A 17,773-nucleotide genomic window follows, 5' to 3' on the forward strand; every position below is an offset into this window, starting at 1 on the left:
GACATCCTGCTTTTCAGGTGAGTGGCCCCGTTTCGACAACATACATCACCCCCTCCTCTTTGAAAATCAAGTGTCTCCCCATTCAGACACTCTGCCAGTTCAATGTGCTCTGCCACACCTACAAGGTACTCTACTACCAGGGATGCACCAAGGTCTTGCATCAATTATGCTTCCGACAAACAATCATGGACCTCGGGTAGGCATTACTTGGATTAACCCCCACCCTGAATATAGACAGGAGGTAGTGTTGTCTCTAACATGCCTAGTGACAAATGTGAGATCTGGCCCAACATATCAGGACAGCTACGTGCATTGTGGTTTTATGCATGTCAATGTACACACAGCTTTTCACATGATCCTAATTGGAGATACTCCACCTACTGAACCCCGGAATCACATCCCAGGTAAAAAGTTAATACTTGGGCAAACAAATTTGATTCCATTAGTTCACACTCCACTTTTGGCTGCGTAGCCCCAAGACAAACACATTTGCCTCACGGTACAGGGGACCTGCATTGTTACAGTCAGGTGGGCATGTTTGGAAAGTCCATGGATGACATGCTGCTCAATTCCAAGTTTTTTGCTTTGCATTGTGGAACTGGTCACTCATATAAAACATTAGACCAGAAGTTGCAGTATTCAAAGGACAACCTGGACTGGTGCAGCACATCACATATGGACATTGGTAACGTGGCTGACCTGGACTGGACTGGACAAATTGCCTCTTGGCAAACTGACTAATATTTCTGTGATGTATGGGTTCACTTTTTAGACATCCCTGCCCTTTCCCTTGAACACAGCACAGTATAGCACAGCAAAGTGTGGTGCTGCACTGCACAACATGACCCGTTTAGCCATATTGTTTATTGGTGGCACTTAACCTGCAGATCACCCTGGCCCTCAATGGCAGCACTGTCTTGTCCAGGAACTTCTGCCACCAATTACATGGCATAAGTGAAGCCACCTGATCCTTCAGTGAATGCAACTCTTCCTGTTTGTCTGGCCCTCCTCTGGTCCGTATGGCTGCCATAAGGTTTTTGGCCAGTTTGTCCAGGGTCCTGAGCTTATGATCATGCCACCTATTTTTTTTAGCCCAGAAACAGTATTTTTTGTTTGGCTAACACTGTTGATCCTATCCACAATGGACTGCCAAATGACTTTCGTCTTCTCTAATTATAATTTTGAGGAGAAAAACAGAAGGTGTTCATTTTTTGACACCAAAGCTCTTAATATTTGATTCTCCTCCTCATTGAATTTGTTCTTCCTCTTCCTCTGACCTAGGACTTCTGTCTGTACACTTGGCTGGAGTTGGGGTAGTTACTCTCACTGCGTGTCCTTCCCGCTCCCTCCATTTCTTGAACTTTTTTTTAAATGTATCACTTTTTTAGGCTTTTCCAATGCACAACACTGTCCAAAGTTATGCAAATCTGTTTGGGGGCACATAAACATTACTTAAATGAGCTTTGTGTCACTTCTGGGGCAGATGCATTACAACAATATGCACCATTCTTCCCAGCAATGCATCAAACTTTTTGATGCAGCCTGGGACCTTACAACATGGTTCACCATACCATAAATACAGAGCATCCTTCTCTCATGAAAGTGCTGCAACGCAGCAACAAGTTCTGACTCACCCCTGCATTGCCACAGCGATGCATCAGTTTTCATAAATCTGGGCCCATGTGTTTGTACTCACGGACAATATGACTGTGGTGTGGGAGGGCTTGTGGTGGTGGGTTGTACCCTTGTCCCACAGATGTGCCTGCATCAGATGTGGACACCTCAACTTCATCCACTTGCTGCTGGTGTCAGTACTCAGCTCTGGATATGCATCTTGGATTCATGCTTAGCATGTATTTCAGCATGCCTGTTGTTCGTAAGCTGTACTTTTTTCCATGACCCCTGATAAATTGTGCGTGGCACAGGTCATGATCTTAGCTGAAACATTTGTCCTTAGGGAAATGTAAAAAATTCCCCTACCACTGACCAAACAAAAACCTGAATACCCAGTTGGTTGTTCCCAATTCATTCTGGTACTTCATCTGGCGCATAGTCAGGTAGGGGGCGGCCATTACAACAGGGATACAACAGAAAAATACCTACTGCGTAGCTCCTATTGGCCTAGGGTTTACTTAGATATAAGGATTCTGTAGCTCTTGCCCTAAATGTCAGCTGGTAAACCTGTCTAAAAGCCCTAAGGCACCATTAGTTCTCTTACCCATCATTGAGATCCTTTTTTCCAGAGTAGGTATGGCTCTGGTAGGCCCACTGGTAACTTCCTCAAGGGAATACCGATATATATTAGTACTAGTGGATTATGCTACTCGTTATCCGAAGCAATATCCGTATGACCACCAAAATCATAGCCCATACCATGATTGTTTTTTTTCTTGAGTAGGTTTTTCTCCAGAGATCCTTACAGACTAAGGTACTCCTTTCATGTCATGTCTCATGTCCCAGATATGTCAACTGCTGGGGGTAAAACAGATATATACTTCCGTCTATCACCCCCAAACTAATGGACTGGTAGAGAGGTACAAAAGAACCATCAAAAGCCTCCTGAAGAAAACAATTACAGAGTCAGGAAAGGACTGGGATAAAAATTTACCCCAAGGCCAATACACCATTAGAACACATGTTCAAGCCTCAACCGGACATAGTCCATTGAGTGGGTCTTTGGAAGATAATCTAGGACTCTCTAGATATGGCAGCAGAACAGTAGGAGGTAAAAGAAGAAGAAGGATGAGATATACTAGAGTACGCCCAACAATTGAAAGAAAGCCTTTATTCGGGCTGGGGGATGTGAGGGTACACCTAGAGGAAACTCAAGAGAAACTGAAAAAAAACAGTATGACATCGGGAAAGATTAAGAGACTCACCCATAGGAAGAAAGGTCTTGGTTTTGTTACCCTACTCAGACAACAAACTGATAGCTAAGTGACAAGGCCCATATTGTAAAAAAGGTTAGCCCGGTCACATATAGGATCGAAATCCCACACACTCCCAGAAAAAGTCAGATTTATCATATTAATCGTCTGAAAGTCTAGGAAGAAGGAAATTCTCTACCCATTATGGATAACTCAATCCTCCTCAAAAATAAGACCAAGCCCTTAGAGATACCTTTGCTTCCCCATCCTGGAAAAGGGGAAGACATCCTATCCCAGTTAGGCCCCGATCTATCAGAGCACCAGATAACCCAGATAGTAAGACTAATCAAAGGACACAAGGCTGTCTTTTCTAAAACCCCAGGGAGAACTTCCTTAATCCAACATAACCTCAAAACCATATCATTTTTCCGAGGGCAGGAAACAGGTGGTGGAAAACGAGGTACAGTATATGTTGAAGGTAGGCATTATAGAACCCTCAAATAGTCCCTGGTATTTCCCGGTAGTCCTATTACCAAACCCAAATGGTTCTTTCTGGTTCTGCATAGACTTTTGCCAAATGAATTCTATATCCAACTTTGACACCTATCCAATGTCCTGAGTGAATTAGCTGATTGAACATTTGAGCCAGGGCAAATATCTCTCTACTTTAGACCTTACAAAAGGTTATTAACAGATCCCTGTAAACCCCAAGGACAATGAGAAAATTTTATTTTCTACTCCTTCAGGACCTTATCACTTCTCGGTATTGCCTTTCGGGTTACATGGGGCTCCAGCAACCTTTCAGCATCTCATGGATACCATACTAAGAACCCACCAGGTGTATGTACCCGAGGGTGTTGAGATAGTTTTTATCCCTTCAATGTTTTGTATTTCAGATTGTTCACGCCCCTGGTACTGCCCTGACCAACGCCGATTTTCTCTCGAGATATCCCATGGACTCATTGCTGTATCAGCCACTTGCTGAAGGGAGCGACTGTAGCAAGGAGGCAACTCCCGGGTCGGATGAAAATGACCGGGAGAGCCCTGAGCCATCGGGTTTGTGCCACAGGGGGACGATTGAGAGGATTACTTCGGTATGCATAGGAAAACCTACCAATGTATTCAAGGAAGAGGAATTGTTGCAGGAAGAGCTCAGGAGCAGGACGCCAGATAAGAAGGAAGTGGCAGAGGTGTGGAGGAGAAGATGGACCACGAGGAGAGTCTACCGCCAACAGCCAGATAAACAGAGCAGTTATGAGAAGGCAGCAGAGCAGAGACAGAGGACCGCGAGGGAGGCAGAGTCCCCGTGATGAACGCAGAGGCCTACCACGTCCCTGGAGGAACGTGGCTGCTGCAGGTACGTGTTCACTTCCTTCAGTCAACCAGACCCTATTAGGTGTTCACGCTTCTGCCACACAGCATCCTGAACAAAACATCATGGACTGTTCGCTATCTTCAGATACCCAAACAGCATTGGATGGTCAAACCTATACTATATATAGCATTTAGCATATGTAGAGCTCTTCATGGAGAGACCACTTTCTACACACATCAAAGTCCCACTAGGTTGCAAAGAGCTTATAATGTACACCCTTCGCCCTGTGGAAAAACTCAAACCCTATTATATGGCCAGGACCCTACTATGTAGTCTTTACCCTGTGCACAACTGTCTACATAGCCTTTGTTCTGTGCACACCTGTTCATGAAAGGTCACTCAAGCCAGACACTCAAGTCCCATTAGGAGACCAATCCCTTATAACATATTGCCTTCACTCTGTTCACAGCTCCTCACAGAGAGCACATCCTATCCATACATTCAAGCCCATTAGGTGGCCAGGACCATACTACGCCTAGCCTTTCTCCTGTGTCATGTTGCAAATGCTTTTAGCGGTACAGAAGCTACAGAAAATGTGAACTAGATATATTACTAAATACCTTTTAGTGTTAGAAGTCTTTATCAAATTCTTACAATCATTTGATGGTATCATAAGTGATGGCATTGGTGATGTCATCACTAATGTAATTTGAGATGTTATCAATGATGTCATCAATGGTGTCATTGAACATGTCAAGAGTGACGTAATATGTGACGGCATAAGCAATGCATAATGCAAGATAAAGTTAGTTCACTAAACTATAGCAGGTGAATTTCAGTGTTTTTCAGTTTTTAAACATCATGAAATGGCTGATATTTTCAGATAAATATAACATTCCTTTAACATATTGGTTTTGTCAATGAATATATACATACATTCATGCTAATGGCCTACATCCACCAAATAACTGCTTCCCTCTAACACTAATGTTAAGAGATAGTATATTTCACTTTCTGAAACTGCTTATATGGTCTATACTGTTGGAAATTGGGTCATTAGTTGTGTGGCCAGCACAAATAATAGTTCCTCAATTGTCTTCACTGAGAACCAAACACACCATTGCAGCACTTGACTCTCACAGGGTAGCGAAACAGAGCAGTCTAAGGCTTACTCAAGGGAGGTGGTGTGGGCTAGGAATCACCAATCACTGGCATGCAATAATAACACTCAATAAATGATTGTCCAGGCCATACTTTTTCTTTAGAAAAGGAGAAGTACATTTATTATGCACACACTACTAAATGCTATGCTATAATTTACAAATATACATTTGCAGATGGAACATACCATAGCTGACATTGTGCAAATACTAGTAACCCCCTAGAGGGGTCACCCAGACATTTCAAGAGTGTTCAAACAGTCATGATGTAATAGAGATATTACTTTGGCATGAATCACTGTCATGGATTGTAAAACATATGCAATAATCTTGTAAACCCAATAAAAATATTTATCAGAAAGGTTTTTGTATAGTCTTTTATACACTTAGGCCCTCATTATGACATTGGCGTTTTTTTTCAGAAGAATGCTGTGGTGATGGCCGCCAACAGACCGCTGTGGAGGCAGCAATCTGCCCGCCAGATTATGACTAACAAACACTAAACCACCAGAGAGCAGCCAAAACAACAATCCCGTCAGATATAATGGAGGCAAAAAATGGTCGGTCCCACCGCCCTCCCCGCCACGCCTGCAACACACCGCCCTCCAAATAATGACATACGAATCACCACAGTGGTCACTCAACGACAGTCACCGATTGGCCACTCCACACTAACAGAAGCCAACATTGGCCAGATTGAAAATCCCACACCTGACACATATATACACACTGTACACATGCACCAAAAGCACTATAAAACACACCTCCACACAATCCACAATTCTTTGCAAACTTGAAAATACTGCTACACGTTGCCAGCCCACATATCCCTAGAACTGCATACACAAACCACAGCCACCTATACACCCTTCACACATCACAAACCTCAACACCTAACACTCTCTGCACAACACACACACTACGCAATAGGTATGTCCCCACAAAAGAACCTCTGTTTCACTGATGAGGAGTTGAGGGTGATGGTAGAAGAAATCGTTAGGGGAGAGCCACAGCTGTTTGGTACACAGGTCAAGCAGATATCCATTGCCAGGAAGATGGAGCTATGATGGAGGATCATGGACAAGGTGAACTCTGTGGGAACCTATCCACGCACAAGGAATGACATTCAAAAGAGGTGGAACGACGTACGGGGGAAGGTGTGTGCAATGGCCTCCAGGCACCACATTGCCATAATAAAGACTGGTGGTGGACCCCTTCACCTCTCCCACAGTTGACAGCATGGGAGGAGAAAGTCTTACTATCCTGCATCCAGAAGGCCTCACTGGAATCACTGGAGGGCTGGACACTGGTAAGTCACCATTACCACCCAACCACCCAACCACCGACCCATACCTGCATGGCATGCCACCCCCTCACCCTGAGTCCCTTCACCCCACTCCATCCCAAACAGAGAACCACCCCCATAACCACCCTCAAATCTGTACCCCTGCATGCCCTACCCACTGCAAACACACCGCTCCAAGCTCTGCATGAACACACAATAGCAATGCATGGGAAGCATGTGCTACTGCAATCCAGTCCTCCACCAGAAGAAGGCTCCAGTGATGACAGCAACTCTGGATGTCTGGATCTGGATCAGCCAATACCCAGTCCACCACAGAGCCTCCCACATCCGACTCCAATACCACAGCAGACACTCAACATCCCCAAACCTCTGTCCCCAGGACAGGACAATCAACAGTGTGCCCACCTGTACAGAGACCAGAGTCAACACCACACAGGCAAGATGATGAAGGTCCTGGTGTCAGTGGGAGTAGGCACACAGTTCAGGGGACACAGACACAGAGGGCAAGGGCAAGTGGGAGGATATCTGTGCGCCAAGGGGCGGGCCATTCCAGGAAACCGACTGCCCAGGAGGCACTGTCACATGTCCTAGGAGCATACCAGAAATCCCAGGACAGGATGGGCCAGGTACTTACCATCTTGCAAGAGAACCAGAGGCTGCTGGGGGAACACCACCAGGAGGTCATGCAGCAGTTGCAGGCTTTAAATGCCAACATGGCCGCCATTGCAGGGGTGCTGAGTGATATGGCTACCATCATGCGTGAGTACACAATACACCAGTGGGCCCCTTCCACTAGCCAGTGTACTGACCAGCCCTCAACATCTGCTGCAGGTAGTGGACAGGATGACCTGCCACAGGACTCACAGACCACCAGCACACGCCCCTCTGCAGCAGAAGAACCACCCCACAAATGTTCCCTGCAACCCAGACAGACACCACAGACTGTAGCCAACACCCAAACCACTGCCAGGAAATGAGCCTCACCAACATGTCTCCCTTGTGTGCCACTGAGACATCTTGTTTACTTTGGACTGCTGTTGCTCCTTTTCCTAATGCCCCATGGATATTGGACCTGTGCTACAAACCAACTGAGCCACTAGACTGAAGATTTCATCCACATTCACCCCACTCTAGTGTACTATCCCTTCCTTTTTGTCATTTCAATAAACACACAGCTAAAGGTTTTGTGCTTTAATTACAAAAATATGCAATGTCTTGGCCTCTATAATCCTGTGCAAATGTTCTGTAAAGAATGAATCCATCCAATGTACAGTAAGTTTGGGGTACACATAACCAGTGTGAGAGCATGCCACAAGTCACCCTCTGCCAAACTGTGTGGAAGCAGTCTGTAGGCATCACATGAGTTCACAGTAGTGACCACACCAACATTTGCAAACAGTGAAACCATTAGTGATATTCAATTGAGAAGTGAAAGAAGTAGAGCAACATGAGCCCCTGTAACATAACAGCCTACATTCAGCTGGTGACTTCTATTCAGAAATTTGCACAGCAATTGACTCCAAACACCATAAGTGAGGAGAAACAACTCATTTCAGGCCCTCACACAAGATACCACAGTATAAATTATGCCATGTTGTCAGTATGCCAATGCCCCCTCTGGACCGCCTTTTCTGGGTCACACTGTCAGGGACATTAAAGTCACAGAGCAGTTGTGTATGCACATTGTAAGTCACATGACATTCCTAGTAATATATGCTAAGTACTGTATGGAATGAGGAAACAGTTTGCAGTGAGCATGTATTTGAAAAAGCTAACCTACTGACACATTGCATGGGCTGAATAAGCTTGTTCACTATCACCATAACACTGGCACATCTGCCCGCAGATGGAACAGTGTCAGGTCACAAAATGCACACATTTATGCTTGGTACAACACAGCAGCCACACAACACTTAAGTGTAATTGAGGTATGAACAGATGTACAGTCTTACCTGAGTGTTATTGGAATTACTGCTGTATCAGATGTGACCTCTTGTCCACATCTTCCTCTTCCCCATCCTCATCACTTTCAGTGTCCTATGCTGCCACATGTGCATTGCCTCCCCCCTCCTCCTGCAGGTATGGCATATGGCCACCATTATCTGGCAGACCTTCCCAGCGTTGTGCAGTAGGGATCCACCAGAAATATGGAGGCACCTGAACCTGGCTTTCCGTAGCCCAAAAGTCCTTCTGATTACCCTCATTGTAACAATTCTCTGGCCCTGTCCTCGGATCCCTTACTGGTGTCAACAGCCAGGATAGGTTTGGGTAGCTGGAGTAACCTTAAAGTAGTGAGAGACAAACATTACTCATGTACAATAGCACAGAGTACAACTCCAGGTGGAATACAGAGAAAAACATTGGGTGAAACGCCACGCTCACCTATGAGCCACCCTCTCTCTCTCTCTGTAGTCGTGCCATCACCTGTGGGACTCTGCTATTCCTCAATACATAGGCATCATGCACAGATCTTGGAAACTTGGCTGTAACATGAGAAATGTACTGATCTGCAAGGCACATCATCTGGACATTTATTGAATGGTAACTCTTCCTATTTCTGTAGACCTGCTCATTTGTCCTGGGTGGGACCAAGGCAATATGGGCCCCGTCAATGGCCCCAATCACAGGTGGTATGTGTCCCATGGTGTAGAATGCAGCCTTTACAGTGGGCAAATCATCACTGTGGGAAAATGAGATATAGCTGCGCATGTGTTTCATCAAGGCAGCCAAAACTCTTCTCAGAACATTTGAAAACATTGGCTGCGATATACCTGCAGCCAAGCCCACAGTCATCTAGAAAGAACCACTGGCCAGGAAGTATAGCACTGACAGTACCTGTACTGCAGGGGATATTGCTGTAGTGCTACGAATAGTAGGGACTCAATCTGGCTCCAATTGTTGACACAGTTTATTAATTGTGGCCCTGTCAGACGGTAGGTGAGTACATTGTGGCGTTCCTCCAGTGTAGCCAAGTCGACTAGGGGTCTGTACACGGGTGCTTGCCTCCTCCTACACAGTGGTTGGTATCTAATTAAACTAAACATCAGAAGTGTGTGACAACAGGAAGGATGGACACACAATATCACAGTACATAGAGCAGTCACATCCAATTCACGTAAACAATGATTGTAATTTGCAGTGGTGTTCTCTACATGCAAATGGACATCCTCAAAACTACTTACTTTTCATTTGCCATTGTGCCTCACAGATGTAGTCGGAGTCGTGTGTCGTGAATAGGGTAGCATGCCATTTTACATGTTCTGTCAACTACTCACTTGCAAGCAGTGCGCTGGTATGCGATCTAATTTGAGTGCCAGAGTCTACAACCAAACCAAAGTATGTAGCGGGCTAGAATTGCCTCTGTGTCTACCATTGGTACCTATGATGCTCATGAAATTGACCGCCATGAGTACCATGACTACCAGCATCAAGAAATGCCAATCAGTTGTCCTGCATGCAGGGACAGGTGGAAGTGACCTCACTCCATCTGCGTTTGGCATCATGGCGGAGGGTGGTCTGCACCACCGTGCAACTTCTCATTGGTTAACATGGAAGTCCATGGAAAACAGGGGCCAATGATAATCACCGCCTGCGGTGACGGTCTTCACATTTGACCGCCATTTTCTGTATCCCACTTCACTTGATTCCTGACTCTCACCAGATCAATACCTCCACTGTGTGTGCTGCTGTGTCCTGTGTCTGGAACCCACAATGGCATGTGCTACCGGGGATAGGGACCTGGCCTTCACATCTGAGGAACTGGAGAAGATCAACAGGAGATCACCTTTTGGGTACTTTGGATGTGACATGGCTGTATGTAGATGTATGTGTGTGCTGGCAGTGTGTCATTTGGGGTGTGTATTTTTGCTGCATGCAATGTGTACACAGAGGTACGAGTAATGTGTAAGGTTAATGTGGGCTCTATGCAGTATGTAAGCGATTGATGTAACAAAATGTAGTGTGAAGTTCATGGTGTCCTGTCTGTGTTTCCTATGCAGGTCAGCACCCATCAGAAGAAAGGGTTATAGAGTGCCATTGCCAATGACATGCAGACCGTGGGGGTACATATCCGGCGAAGCACCCACTGGAGAAAGAGGTGGGAGGACCTGTGACACTGGGTCCGGAAGACCGTGGAGACCCAGCTGGGACGTCCTCCCAATGAAGGAAGGGTGCTCATCGGATCCTTACCCCCCCTAATGGCCCGCATACTGGTGGTGGCCAATCCCGAGTAGGATGGGCGCTTGAAGGCAGCACAGCAACCACAGCAACCACACGGGAGTGAGTACACACTGTGTGGAATTCTTTCCTGATGCCTGCCATGGTGATTGGGTGCAAGGTTCTAGTCAGTGAATGGCTCAATATGCCTGCTAAGCTAATCTTGTGGAGTCCTGCTTAGCAATGGTGAGTGGTATGTACATTTGGTATTGGCATGTAGCTGGCATACCATAGCAGACATGGCTTAGTGAGTCACAGTAGGTGTGCAGATGGTAGTGTCTGAGTTAATTTCTGCTATTGTTCCCAGGCAATGGTTTGGTATTGTGGTTCATACTGCACAGTATTAGTCCCAGTGAGTCATTGTGATGTGTATGCCATATGTGCTGTGATTGCTGTAATTGACCCTGTGCTCCTTTTCGTCATCCCCCACCCTCTCTCCTTTTCTCATGCTGTCCTGTGTGCATTAGCACCCTCTTGCGAAGGAGCAGGGGCATTGGTGAGTGTGGGAGCAGCAGCCTACGGGACCCAGGAGGCAGTGTCTGTAGGAGGCTGGACTGGCTTGTAGTGAGTACCAAGGGGTACTTGCACCTTGCACCAGGACCAGTTATCCCTTATTAGTGTATAGGGTGTCTAGCAGCATAGGCTGATAGATAATGGTAGCTTAGCAGAGCAGCTTAGGCTGAACTAGGAGACGAGTGAAGCTCCTACAGTACCACTTAGTGTCATATGCACAATATCATAAGAAAACACAATACACAGTTATACTAAAAATAAAGGTACTTTATTTTTATGACAATATGCCAAAGTATCTCAGAGTGTACCCTCAGTGAGAGGATAGGAAATATACACAAGATATATATACACAATACCAAAATATGCAGTAATAGTCTTAGAAAACAGTGCAAACAATGTATAGTTACAATAGGATGCAATGGGGACACTTAGGGATAGGGGCAACACAAACCATATACTCCAAAAGTGGAATGCGAACCACGAATGGACCCCAAACCTATGTGACCTTGTAGAGGGTCGCTGGGACTATTAGAAAATAGTAAGGGTTAGAAAAATAGCCCACCCCAAGACCCTGAAAAGTGAGTGCAAAGTGCACTAAAGTTCCCCAAAGGACAAAGAAGTCGTGATAGGGGAATAATGCAGGAAAGACACAAACCAACAATGCAACAACGATGGATTTCCAATCTAGGGTACCTGTGGAACAAGGGGACCAAGTCCAAAAGTCACAAGCAAGTCGGAGATGGGCAGATGCCCAGGAAATGCCAGCTGTGGGGGCAAAGAAGCTTCTACTGGACAGAAGAAGCTGAGGTTTCTGCAGGAATAAAAAGGGCTAGAGACTTCCCCTTTGGTGGACGAATCCCTCTCGCCGTGGAGAGTCGTGCAGAAGTGTTTTCCCGCCGAAAGACCGCCAACAAGCCTTGCTAGCTGCAAATCGTGCGGTAAGTATTTTTGGATGCTGCTGTAGCCCAGGAAGATCCAAGAATTGCGTCAGGAGAGAGAGGGGACGTCGAGCAAGACATGGAGCCCTCTCAGCAGCAGGTAGCACCTGGAGAAGTGCCAGAAACAGGCACTACGAGGATGCGTGAAACAGTGCTCACCCGAAGTCGCACAAAGAAGTCCCACGTCGCCGGAGAACAACTTAGGAGGTCGTGCAATGCAGGTTAGAGTGCCGTGGACCCAGGCTGGACTGTGCACAAAGGATTTCCGCCGGAAGTGCACGGAGGCCGGAGTAGCTGCAAAAGTCGCAGTTCCCAGCAATGCAGTCTGGCATGGGGAGGCAAGGACTTACCTCCACCAAACTTGGACTGAAGAGTCACTGGACTGTGGGAGTCACTTGGACAGAGTTGCTGGATTCGAGGGACCTCGCTCGTCGTGCTGAGAGGAGACCCAAGGGACCGGTAATGCAGCTTTTTGGTGCCTGCGGTTGCAGGGGGAAGATTCCGTCGACCCACAGGAGATTTCTTCGGAGCTTCTAGTGCAGAGAGGAGGCAGACTACCCCCCCAGCATGCACCACCAGGAAAACAGTCGAGAAGGCGGCAGGATCAGCGTTACAGAGTTGCAGTAGTCGTCTTTGCTACTATGTTGCAGTTTTGCAGGCTTCCAGCGCGGTCAGCAGTCGATTCCTTGGCAGAAGGTGAAGAGAGAGATGCAGAGGAACTCGGATGAGCTCTTGCATTCGTTATCTAAAGTTTCCCCAGAGACAGAGACCCTAAATAGCCAGAAAAGAGGGTTTGGCTACCTAGGAGAGAGGATAGGCTAGCAACACCTGAAGGAGCCTATCAGAAGGAGTCTCTGATGTCACCTGGTGGCACTGGCCACTCAGAGCAGTCCAGTGTGCCAGCAGCACCTCTGTTTCCAAGATGGCAGAGGTCTGGAGCACACTGGAGGAGCTCTGGGTACCTCCCAGGGGAGGTACAGGTCAGGGGAGTGGTCACTCCCCTTTCCTTTGTCCAGTTTCACACCAGAGCAGGGCTAAGGGGTCCCCTGAACCGGTGTAGACTGGCTTATGCAGAATTGGGCACATCTGTGCCCAAGAAAGCATTTCCAGAGGCTGGGGGAGGCTACTCCTCCCCTGCCTTCACACCATTTTCCAAAGGGAGAGGGTGTAACACCCTCTCTCAGAGGAAGTTCTTTGTTCTGCCATCCTGGGCCAGGCCTGGCTGGACCCCAGGAGGGCAGATGCCTGTCTGAGGGGTTGGCAGCAGCTGCAGTGAAACCCCAGGAAAGGCAGTTTGGCAGTACCATGGTCTGTGCTACAGACCACTGGGATCATGGGATTGTGCCAACTATGCCAGGATGGCATAGAGGGGGCAATTCCATGATCATAGACATGTTACATGGCCATATTCGGAGTTACCATTGTGAAGCTACATATAGGTAGTGACCTATATGTAGTGCACGCGTGTAATGGTGTCCCCGCACTCACAAAGTCCGGGAATTGGCCCTGAACAATGTGGGGGCACCTTGGCTAGTGCCAGGGTGCCCTCACACTAAGTAACTTTGCACCTAACCTTTACCAGGTAAAGGTTTAGACATATAGGTGACTTATAAGTTATTTAAGTGCAGTGTAAAATGTCTGTGAAATAACGTGGACGTTATTTCACTCAGGCTGCAGTGGCAGGCCTGTGTAAGAATTGTCAGAGCTCCCTATGGGTGGCAAAAGAAATGCTGCAGCCCATAGGGATCTCCTGGAACCCCAATACCCTGGGTACCTCAGTACCATATACTAGGGAATTATAAGGGTGTTCCAGTAAGCCAATGTAAATTGGTAAAATTGGTCACTAGCCTGTTAGTGACAATTTGAAAGAAATGAGAGAGCATAACCACTGAGGTTCTGATTATCAGAGCCTCAGTGAGACAGTTAGTCACTACACAGGTAACACATTCAGGCACACTTATGAGCACTGGGGCCCTGGGTGACAGGGTCCCAGTGACACATACAACTAAAACAACATATATACAGTGAAAAATGGGGGTAACATGCCAGGCAAGATGGTACTTTCCTACAGTGTCCACCGACGCCGAGGAGAACAGTGGGTTGGAGGCCGAGGGGAGCACCACAGGGGATACAGAAGCTACAACAACAGAGTCTTGTTTCCTCATCCGATGGAAGCTCTCTGGTGGTGGCGGAGCCCTCTGGGACCACCCCAGCTACATCATCTTCCGTCACCCCGTACCAGCACTGCCATTCCAGGAGCCCCCATAACCGAGTTGCCCGTGCCAGCTCACCCAGATGGGTGGGCGTCTCCTTCACCCCAGGCACCTCAGCCCCTGCCCGAGTCAGCCCTGCTGCCCTCACGTAGGTGGCTATTGACCTCCTGAGATCCATCGCTGTAGGGCAGTCAACCATATTAAATGCCATCCAGGTGCTGGCATCCCAGATGCAACAATGCAATACCTACCTGGAGGGCATTCACAGTGGCTTGGCTGCCCCACAGAGATCATTTCTGATGGCAGCCAGTGTCCCTGGTTCTTCTGTCCCCCCTCCAACTAACTGTTCCCAGTCCTAAAGCCCTCCCCCCACCAACCGCAAGCACACAATCAGGCCAGAATGCACCCAAGACAACAGACATGACTCGCAAAGACAAGCACAGGCACCACAGATCACACCACAAGCACACCCATAGCCAACACCCAGGTGCACGCTCAACAACAGCCACTGCCTCCACTGTCTCCCCCTCCTCCTTCTCCCTCACAGTCACATCAGTACTCACGCCTGTAAGCACTGCATCTTCAGTCCCAGATCCTGCCACCTGTACAGCCTTGCCCACAGTCACCAGAGCAGCAGACACGCAGGCTAGCACCCCATTCACCACGTGCGCAGTCACCACCACCACCACCACCATCACAATCACATGCAGCACACCCAGCTCACTTGCAGACACCACCACAACATACATGCACACAACCTGTTTGTCCTCTCCCACCCTGTCTGCCCCCTCAAAAAACACATAAATGCTCCCACTCAGACACTCAACAGCCATCCACCTCACACATGCACACTGTATATGCACCTGCAACCCAGTCCAGCACACCTACTCCTTCTACAACCACTCCCTCTACCTCCACTCCCAAACCTCCTCCCACACTCAGCCGTACTGTACCAAAAAAACTTTTCCTTTTCCGCCTGACCTCTTCCCTCCTCCTCCCCACTCTGTGTTGTCCATAAAATGAAGGTCCCGCTCTCCCAGCCCAGTACCTCCAGCTCCCAGTCCTCTCATGGCCCCTCTGCTGTTGCAAATGTCCCTCCCCCACAGAAAAAGCTCCCACTAAGGGGCACAAGACAGCAACTCCGACCCCCTGCTCCAAGCCCACTCCTCCACCCTTAAACAGAGAATCAGAGGCACTCCCCCCTCCCAAACACAAATACAATGACCCTCCTCCCAAGAACCCCCCACTCTCCCCTACCCCCCCCACACCCTGAGGTACCTGCCTAGCAGAATGATGTCCCTGCCCAGTGGAGTGACTTGGGCTGTCAGGAGTCAAGTTGGGCATATTTCGTTGCCCTGTGGGATACCATGGACAAATGGACCGGCCAATGGCCCTTTATGTATATAGTTCACTTTGTCATGTGTGGTCGCTATTCCTACCAGAATACAGTGGTTGGACCAAAGGTATTTGTCCTGGCTTTTTTTACTTCTGGCTTATGTTGCTGTTGGATTTTTCAGCGGATAGTTCTCCGTGTCTGGTATGTGTTTATGGTGTGTGTTGTGCGTGTGGGTGTCTCACTCTCCCCTCCCTCCCTTGTGTGCTAGGTGGCTGTACTCACCGTCATCGTCTTCATAGGCATTGCTGCTACTGGACGTGGTACAGCATCAGCAGGGCTTCCAGGTTGGGTTCCATGGCATCTGTCGACTCATCTGTGTCCCTGGAGGTGAGTGTCTCCTTTTATATGAGTCATTTCCGCAAGGCTTTTCGAGGTGGTGGTCACGCCCCGGAAATCCTGGCAGTGTGTTATATCATAATAAGGTGGGCAGTGAATGGTGTTCCGCCAGCCTGAAGACGGCAATCGCCGTGGTCGGTGACTGGACTGCACAGGCGGTTCATTGGCTGTATGTGGGAGGGATCACTGCCGTGATCATCATTTTCACTGCCAGCTTGGCGGCGGTACTACCACCATCGCTGGTGTGGCGGTCAGCTGACTACCAATGTCATACTGAGGGCCTTAGTATTAGACTGTAATGATCACAACAGTGTTTAAAGGGCATCACAATTAAAATAGCATTTTTGGGATGTAACCATACCTTCAGCCCCTAGAGCGCTTAACCACATAGAACATCATTATAATGCAGTTGCCTTCAAGACATTAAAATGTAACCATATTCTCAATCCCTAGAGGGCGCAATGCACATAGTTTCATGCCTTCTAAAATGTTAACATATATTAGGCCCCAGAGACCAAACTACTCTCAGCTATAGAGCAAGAGCTCCAGCCATGAGGAAGCTTTCAAAGAACTTTGAAAAGTGAAAGAGGTGATGGTTTTGCCCCCAACCTATGATGGGTCCCTGAAGATGAGCTTTGGGCAGAAAGAGCACGGTGTGCTGAAAGTTTTGATAGTAGTCCCGTCCTTCTAGGACCACCAAAGGCTGAGTTATGGGCCAAAATGTGAATTCAAGCAAAGGCCCCGCAATGCATTATGTGGTGAGTTTCCCAAGTGCAGTGAATATTATAGTAACGGCTCTCCCGCTGTGCCGGGGAGAGCTGCGCTGGACTTTTTCTTATTCCTTATGTAAATATACATGCAGCCTTGTGCCGTGTTAATATTAAGGTGGGATGCCCGTTCCCATCCGGGCACCCCAGAACCAGCTGCTGCTGAAGTCTAGCATGGGGAGCCCACCCCAACTAGTCTCTCTAGCTCCCTGTGCAGCTTGCACTCCTGAGTGTGACTGCAGCCGCAGAAGCCGTCAATCCACCGTTGGGTTTTCCGTCTACAGCGGGCAGATGTGTGTGCTGATGGCTGCCTCCTGCTCCCTCCAGACACGGGCACAGAGAAGGGGGAGTCTGGAGCACATGGGGAGTGTGTGGCAACACTCCCCCTGACCTCCGTAGATGCCAGGGGGCCCAAGGAGGCATGACAGAGCTCCCCATTCCTGGAAATCCAGGGGAATAGCGAAACCGCTTCCCCCAGGGTCACGAGTACTCAGCGGTCAAGATAGGGTCTCAGGCCCCTCCATCCTAACTCTCCCTGCGGGATGGGGTCCAAAGAGGCAGGACACAAGCGTGAAGAAGGGGCCCGCAACATAAACAAACATCCTTTTTGCACCATTCCCAAGCCCTACTCCAACCCTGGGGAAATTGATAAAATAGCAACGGAGCCCCACACACTTCAACCCTTGACCAATCCCAAAGCGCCACATCACCTCTCCACCCCTATCCCAACCCTCCTGCACAGCAAGT

Source organism: Pleurodeles waltl, chromosome 1_1 (assembly GCF_031143425.1).
Source record: "Pleurodeles waltl isolate 20211129_DDA chromosome 1_1, aPleWal1.hap1.20221129, whole genome shotgun sequence".
Classification (NCBI taxonomy): Eukaryota; Metazoa; Chordata; class Amphibia; order Caudata; family Salamandridae; genus Pleurodeles; species Pleurodeles waltl.